Source organism: Cannabis sativa, chromosome 1 (genome assembly GCF_029168945.1).
Source record: "Cannabis sativa cultivar Pink pepper isolate KNU-18-1 chromosome 1, ASM2916894v1, whole genome shotgun sequence".
NCBI lineage: Eukaryota > Viridiplantae > Streptophyta > Magnoliopsida > Rosales > Cannabaceae > Cannabis > Cannabis sativa.
Genome location: NC_083601.1, coordinates 26,212,441 through 26,221,278, shown reverse-complemented (window position 1 = coordinate 26,221,278; position 8,838 = coordinate 26,212,441). Strand labels below are relative to the sequence as shown.

General features: G+C 31.4%; 1 long non-coding RNA gene across 1 annotated transcript; it reads left to right on the top strand.

Moving 5' to 3' along the window:
- Positions 1-2,116: 2,116 nt before the first annotated feature.
- LOC115704450 (uncharacterized) lies at positions 2,117-3,735 on the top strand. Its single transcript, XR_009686981.1, has 2 exons — positions 2,117-3,133; positions 3,376-3,735. It is a non-coding gene; the product is annotated as an uncharacterized LOC115704450 (long non-coding RNA).
- Positions 3,736-8,838: the final 5,103 nt, after the last annotated feature.

Sequence of the window (8,838 nt, the reverse complement as noted above, 5' to 3'; positions counted from 1 at the left end):
GTTGTTTGGATTTGTTTTGGTTGAGTTATGAATTTTTGAAATTCTGCCTGCGAGGAACCGGAATTCCGGTTGTGCATTTGGAATTCCGGATGGGTTTTGAAAATTCCCAGAACCGGAATTCCGGTTGGACAACCGGTCTACCGGTTGGGAAATTTTCAAGAACCCTAGATTTCCTCGTTTTTATGTTATTTGGGGTATTGCCATGTTTTTTATCAATAGGAAAACTTTTAGTTCCTAGTTTAAGTCCCCGGGAAGTGATTTAGCGTATCACTTATAGTGTTGTGATTTTTATGGTTTAGGAGCCTGTAATCCGCCGCGCAGATATTTCCAGTGAGGTTGACCGACACACCTGAATTCAGAATCCAGGTAAGATTAGTATAACAGTATGCATATGTAGATTACATGTTTAGCGTGCATGTAGGAAGCCTGTTAGATTACATTAGATATGTATGTTGGCTTCGAACCATCCGACTGTGTCACGTCGGTACAGGCTGGAGTATGACCAGCACCTGGAGTATGACCAGTTTGACCGATTAGGCTGACACTGTATCACATCGGTATAGGCTAGAGTATGACTAGCAGCTGGAGTATGACCAGTATGACCGAGTATAGGCTGATACTTAGGTTGGTGGTTCCGTACTATTTGACGTATCACGTCGGTACAGGCTGGAGTATGACCAGCAGCTGGAGTATGACCAGTTCGACCGATTAGGCTGATACTGTAACACGTCGGTACAGGCTGGAGTATGACCGGTTCGACCGATTAGGCTGTTACTTGTCAATAGTACCGTCCCTATGAACGTTCAGAACTCAGTACCGTGTTGGACACGGCAGTTAGGGGGACTCAGTATCGTGTTGGACACGGCAGTTAGGGTTATGGTGAGGGGTATGTGCGTCTGATCATGACCGGGATTTATGTATGAGTATTATTATGCTTTTCTTACTGAGTCTGTCGACTCACAGTGCTATGTTTATGTGTAGGTAAGGGCAAGGCTAGAGCTGATGGACCGTGAGCGAGCCGGTGAAGATTGTACATGTCGGGGCAGTTAGGCCTGGAGCGTGCGATCATCGGGACAACGAGGCTATTTTTGTAATTAGTCGCTAGGCGACAAGTATTTTGTATAGACAGTAAACTTTTGTAAATGGTTTTGTAATCGGGATCCCGAGTATTTTGTATAAATATTTTACAAGTTTAATTAAAAAGCAAAATTTTTAATTAATCACGTTTTCCATAAACCTCGTTGATTAGCAACGAGCTGCACAGTATGTTTAAAAAAATCACGTAATACGCCTATGCTAGTTAGGGTGTTACAAATATATTCTATAAAACTATTTTCATTTTTTAATTTTTTAATTGAGAATCAAAATTTTGAAAAAAAAAAAATCACTTTCAATATTTTCTTAAATAGTTTTTTTTTAATCAATATTTAGACTCCGACCAGACTAGGACCCAAATCCCTCCCCACGGCCCTGGCGCTAAACCCGACCTCTGACTCGAGGACGAATTTGACTCCGGATCTAAACCCGACTTAAATAAAATAAAAATAAACTTTACAGAACACACTTTTGTTTCTTATTTTTTAAATTGAAAAACAAAAGTGGTTACAGAACACATTTTTATTCTTCAAAAACAAAATTTTGAAAAACAAAAATTTTATTTTTATTTTATGGCTAAAAAATAAAAAAACAAAAGTGTTACCAAACGACAGTTTTTACTTTTTTATTTATTTTGTTTTGTAGCAATGAATAAATTCAGTAAAAATAAAATTTTGTTACAACATAATTTTTTTTATGCATATCATGTTGTCGAACTAATCCATGTACAATTATTAGTCGATCGATCAACGAACATGGAATAAGTCATATCGTTTTACTATTTAATGTAAAATGATTAAAAATTTACATAAATTATTATTTTTGGCAAATTTTTTACACTTTTATATTTTAATTTTTTTTTTTATATTTTTAGGGCATTCATAAGAATAACAACAAAACAATAAATAAAAAAAAAAAAATATATATTAAAAATCAATAAAATAACTAGAGCACGACATAAAAATATATATATATAAAAAAAAGAGAAATTTACATGGTATACTAACTTTTGCTATTTTCTTACAAAAATACTGCCAGACGGTATTTTTTACTTTTTTACTGTGTTTTTTTATAAGTTTCATACTGCAGTATACTGTGTTAAGTTTTCACTGTTGTTCTACTGGTGTTTTTTAGTTGTTCTACTGTTGTTTTGAGTTGTTCTGTTTTGTGTTCTACTGGTGTTTTATAAAAGTACAGTATTTTTGAAAAGATTTCCGTGTGACAGTATTTTTGTAAAAATTAACCCAAATTCCAGTATTTTTGTAAGTTTTCCTAAAAAAAATCAATCTAAAAATTCTTTAAAATATTTAAAATTCCGTTTTTTTTTTTATTTTTTTGAAACAATCCCAAAAAGGATAGCTCAAGTGTTGGATTCATGCTCTCCATATGTAAGGCCCAAGCCCATATGGCAATGTTTGCATTCCGTTTTACATTTAGAAGTCATCCAACGGTGAATGCAAGCCAAAGTGCAGAGGAGCGGTAGAGATGAACCACTAGCGAAATCGTTTCAGAAAAGGCAGAAGGGCATCGAAACGTCATCGTAGAGGTCAAATTATCAGGATGGTAAACAAACCCTAATTTGGAGTACGAGGACAAGCAAAGCAAAGCAAAGCAACCATTTCATTATTACATATACAAATTAGGGTATAGATCTCTCTCTCTTTCACTCTTTCTCTTCTGGGTTCTATTGATTGATTTATATATCACAGAACAATGGAGATGGATATGATGGTAAATAATAGTAAAAGGTTTGAGCAGGAAGATAATGTCGGGGAAAATGGGTGTGGGAAAATCAAGGAAGAGGGCCCCAAGTCCTTGACAAAGAATAGCCATTTGTGACTTTCGCAACCTCTTCCACAACAAAATTAGCTATTAATTTAGGCTATATGGGTTGATTAAAAAGGCGTGGGTCGCATTCTAATATTGAATGCCGATCTAGAATTCTCCCAACATTACTTCTACACCCATTTCCCCCCACTTTTCTCCTGCATTGATCAAAACCTCTTTTACTGATCCTCCTTCAATGTGATACATCAAGGTTTTTTTTAGTGGTTTTTTCTTATTTACTCTGTTTGTGTTTGGTTATAAGAAATTTTGAGGTATTTGAAGTTTTTCTTGCCCGACTGTGCTTAGGTTCTGTGGTCACTGGTCAGTGTTAGTTCTGTGCTAAGCAGAATCTAACACATTTTCAATTACTGTTGCATATTTTTCTCATCAAACCAAACACAAAGTTTAAGTGGCAAGCTTTTATTATCTAATTAACTTCTTCAGTGCTTTCAGTGAATTCCTGCAGCCTCATGTTATTTTCAGGCATCGCTTGACTTGTTCATTGAAGGTTCATTCTTCAAGTGATTGGGATTTGGGGACTGCTGTTTCCCACTTCTTATCAGTTGTTGGAGGAGATCTATGATGTTCTAGTAGTGTATATAAATGATCTCTTGTGCTATTTTTTTCTCTTTGAAATGTTAATATTTCTAAACTATAATTTGAGAGTCATAGAAGGGTGTTCGATTTTGTTTTCTAAGCATTTTCTCTATGTAATATTTGATGGACAAGAGGAACTAATGACCACTTTTTGTACAAGAAGAAAGAGACGTAGTGAAATATAATGCACTTGTTTACTTTGGATATTTGCTTAAATAATTTGATCTCGAGAAATAGTATTACTTTTCAGCCATCTAGATCCAGCTCTTTTTTGCTTTATTGGAATGGAGGGGCTGAAAAGGGCGCAAAGTTCTTGATTTTCCTATTCAGATGCTGTTTTAAGCTTTATTTAGTTGTTAGTTTGCATATCCTTTATGATATTTATATGGAAATGATTCTTGTATTTGTCTGTTTTTATTCAATTCAATTTAAAAAAAAATATGTGCACAGGATAAGGTTGTTCGTTATTTTAAATTTGGAGTGCATTAAGGGATAGCTCGAGCTAATTAAACTATCTTTGTTTTGGATAGAAATGAAAGCTTTAAAACAGAGTACAGAAATGAAAAACAGAGAGAGAGAGAGATATCAAAGGAGAGGAAAGCCTCAGAACCAACTGAGGAGGAACACTTTATTTATATTGAGATTTGTACAAGGCAAAAGAATTCTGTAATAACAGAATTGATTACAAGAAAACAACTGAAATAACAACCCAAACTAACCAATAAAACTAACATTTGTTTATTGGTTATCAACCTCCTCAAACGAAAAGGTGTACAAATCACTTTAAGTTTGCCTTTAAGATAATGAAATCGTTCCTTAGGTAGAGGCTTTGTGAGAATGTTAGCAACCTGATCAACATTTGAAACATGTCGAACTAAATTTCTTTCCTCATTATTTGTGTTGATAAAGTGTAAATCAATCTCTATATGTTTGCATCTGGCATGAAAAATAGGATTGGTTGCAAGAGTAGCTGCACTTTGATTATCAACTCAGATAATTGGAACATCTTGAGGTGTAATGTGCAGCTTAGAAAGTAGAGAAAGAAGCCATTTTATTTTTGTTGCAGCATTGGCCAGAGCTCTGAACTCGGATTCTGTGGATGATCGAGCAACTACCTGCTGCTTTTTCGCAGACCAAGAGATTAAATTTGGTCCAAAAAGTACTTCATAACCACCACTAGAGCGTCTGTCATCAAGTGAACTTGCCCAATCAGTATCGGAGTAAACTTGCAGTGAGAGTCTAGATGCAGGCTTGAGGAACCTTCTTGGAAGTATTTGAGGAACGAGAATGGTTGATCAGTGTTGCGTTCGCAAAACATGGATTTGTCAATTATAGTTTGAGATTAACCATAATCCATACTTAATTTTTTTGAGAAATATTAAAGGGCACTTATCGTGTCTAGCACCTTTTTGAAAAATAATATAGTGGACTGTTGATTCTGATTTACTCTGGTTGGCTTGGCTTTTGGGGCATTTACATTGGTTTTTTTTATAATCAGCATTTCAATGATTTGGTTGGTTGTGTACCAATCTTGAATTTGTATTGCCAAAAATCTGTTATCTACTTTCCACTTGTTGGACTGTGGTGTTGATTTTGTTGTTTATTACTTAATACTTGGCAGTTGGCACAAAAGTGTATGTTTACCAAAAAAGGTAAAAAGAACCAATTTTTTTCTCTCCTTTTTGTTTGGGTATAGTAAAAGAACTTACTATTTAAGTTAAACAGTATGTTTTTTAGTTCATAAACAAACACATTTCCATACCGCCCCACTTCACTCACTAATAAGTGGTTAAGATTGTCCTACTAAACTATTCAGTAGTGGTCAGTGGCCACTAGTTGACTTAATCTTAAATTTAATGTGAATGGGTCTCTAGTAATATTTTGATACTATTATTGTACTACACCAACTGCATGGAAGCATAAAACAAAACTTATTATTAGTATTATTATTATCTATTTGAATCATCCACATGATAAAAATTTCATTTTTTTCATGCTTGTATTGTGTGATAAAAATTAGTGCTTGTGATGAAAGAAAGAGCTTTCCCATACTCTTGATTATAATATCTTCATCAGTACATTATAATATATTTATGTGACATTTCATGTTAGAGATTTTATTATAATGAAAGAAAATTAAGATATTACAACTCTATTGTAATACAATACAAGGACCAACAAAGAGATTAAATAAATGTTACAACAACATAATATACAACATATATACACTATATATATTATATATAAGAAATATAGAAGAAGATAAGAACACATGTAATATAATATATGTATATATATAACAACAGAATAATATATATACACTCACTCACCACCTTGAGTGTAGATTAGTAGGGATCACCATGACTTGAACAAGGTATTACACCTTTGTCCAAAAGCTTATTTCCCCCTATCTCTAAGCACTAAGGGAACTCTCTAGGAAATAGCTTTGGGAATTATCAAGCCTTTTAGGGTTTTCTAGCAAAGTGCTTTCTTGATAGAAAACTTCTTCTCACAATGAGCACATTAGACTCCTTTATATAGTGTTTAGGTGATCACTCTTAGAATTCAAACTCACCATCTCATTTCTCTCATAAAATGAGCATTAATATAGTTTGTAACAACTATATTTCAAACCATTTGAATCCTATCATCAAATTGTGTAACATCTCTTTTATTACACAATATTATGATCAACCAAAAGAAGTTACAAAAGCAATTAACTTTGTAACTCTTCTCCATGTTATAAAGTGTAGGTTACAATTTTAGGTTAAATAAATTATATGTTACACAACTTATTTACCAAACACCTAATACATATTATTCACATAATAATACATATTACTACATTTTAATCTACACTTATTATATTATAAAATAATATAACAATCCCCCACTAGATTAAAATGTGTAACACACTTGTAACACACTTGTAACATTTATTTAATCAATCAAAATATTATATCAAAATATAACATTCCCCCACTTTGATTGAATAAATACACACTTTCAAAGAAGTCTTGCTTAGTAGGTGCATTAGGTAAAATGTCTTTCGACTTGAATTTTACCTTAGTGTAGTTACCACAAAGTTTGATGAAATTTTGGTTGCCGTAGCATTGAACCACTATTCCTTTAATACAAACCGGTGATAACACACACACCCTCGCTAATGCTCACTTGAGACCGCTTGTCTCGCTCTTGCACCGTTAATGGCCATGTGCAAAATTCCAATTCATGGACTCTCTAGAGAAGACTCCCAATTCTCATAAGAGGCGGCACCACCTCTAGCCCATATAGGTGGAGTTTTAGTGTCTCACCACTCTTTAGACACTTCTTAAGCTTAAGTGAGTTTTCTTAAGCTTAAGCTCCATTAAAAAACCTTTCGGTTTTAACCCTCAATTTTCACCACATGTACTCATTCATAGATGGGACAATTGAGTACCATATTCACTCTATTGACTTGTTATTACCTATTGAACTTAAGACTAGATGTTTACTAGTGTTAAGATAGGTTACCATCAATGAGCAAAACACTAAGGGAGAATACAAGGATAAGAGATTTCTATCAAAAGAGATTCAATATCATATAATATATATGATATTTGAAATTTATATCAATTGTTATATAATTTTATAATATAATGAGTGAATAATATGTATTACAAAAGAGATTTCTATCAAAAGAGATTAAATTTCAAATATCATATTATATATATGATATTTGAAATTTATATCAATTGTTATATTATTTTATAATATAATAAGTGTAGATTAAAATGTAGTAATATATATTATTATGTGAATAATATGTATTAGGTGTTTGGTAAATAAATTGTGTAACATATAATTTATTTAACCTAAATTGTAACCTACACTTTATAACATGGAGAAGAGTTACAAAGTTAATTGCTTTTGTAACTTCTTTTGGTTGATCATAATATTGTGTAATAAAAGAGATGTTACACAATTTGATGATAAGATTCAAATGGTTTGAAATATAGTTGTTACAAACTATATTAATGCTCATTTTATGAGAGAAATGAGATGGTGTGTTTGAATCCTAAGAGTGATCACCTAAACACTATATAAAGGAGTCTAATGTGCTCATTGAGAGATGAAGTTTTCTATCAAAAAAAAAGCACATTGCTAGAAAACCCTAAGGCTTGATAATTCCCAAAGCTATTTCCTAGAGAGTTCCCTTAGTGCTTAGAGATAGGGGGAAATAAGCTTTTGGATAAAGGTGTAATACCTTGTTCAAGTCATGGTGATCCCCACTAATCTACACTCAAGGTTGTGAGTGAGTGTTTATATATATATATTATTCTCTTATTATATATACATATTTTATATTGCATGTGTTCTTATTTTCTTCCACCTTTCTTATATATAACATATATAGTGTATATATTGTATATTATATTGTTGTAACATTTATTTAATCTCTTTGTTGGTCCTTGTATTGTATTACAATAGAGTTGTAATATCTTGATTTTCTTCCATTGTAATAAAATCTCTAACAATCAAAAGCTTATCCCTTTTCAATGGAAGAGGTGATAAATCAAGATTGTGAGAAAACAAGGATAAGAGATTTTATGTGAAAGTCATTCATGGGTGAGCATGATGGTGAATATTATGTGATTTACTATTTTATATGATAGTAATATATAATATATATATATATATATGAGTTATATATATGTGACATATATGTGATTATGTGTTTATATCATATTAATATATATAGTAGTATATAATATGATATTTAAATTTTATATCATGTTATTATATGTATATATGTGAGATATATAATATATAATATGTATGTATGAGTAATATATATTATATATATGTAGAGCATGTGATATAATATATATTAGTGAGATTAAATTACTTCTATGTATTTATGTGAGACATGCATACATAATATATGTTATATATGTGTATATAATATATATAATGTATATTAATGTGTATATATATGTTATATATGTGTGAGGTATGTAACATATATAGTTGTGTAATTAATGTATATATTATGTGTATATGATATATATGTATATTATAGTATATATGTTATATATATATGAGATATGTAACATATATATTGTGAATTTAATATTGATAATATGTGTATGTTACATATAAGAAGTTGATTAGTAACATACATATTATATTAATATATGTGTTATATAGTATGATAATAATGTTGATAGTAATAATATAATATTGTTTATTGCTATTGATGTGGAAATTATTATTATCTATTTTGTGAATAAAGAATATTTTAAATTCTTTTTCAATTTGGTGGTGAACATCTCACTT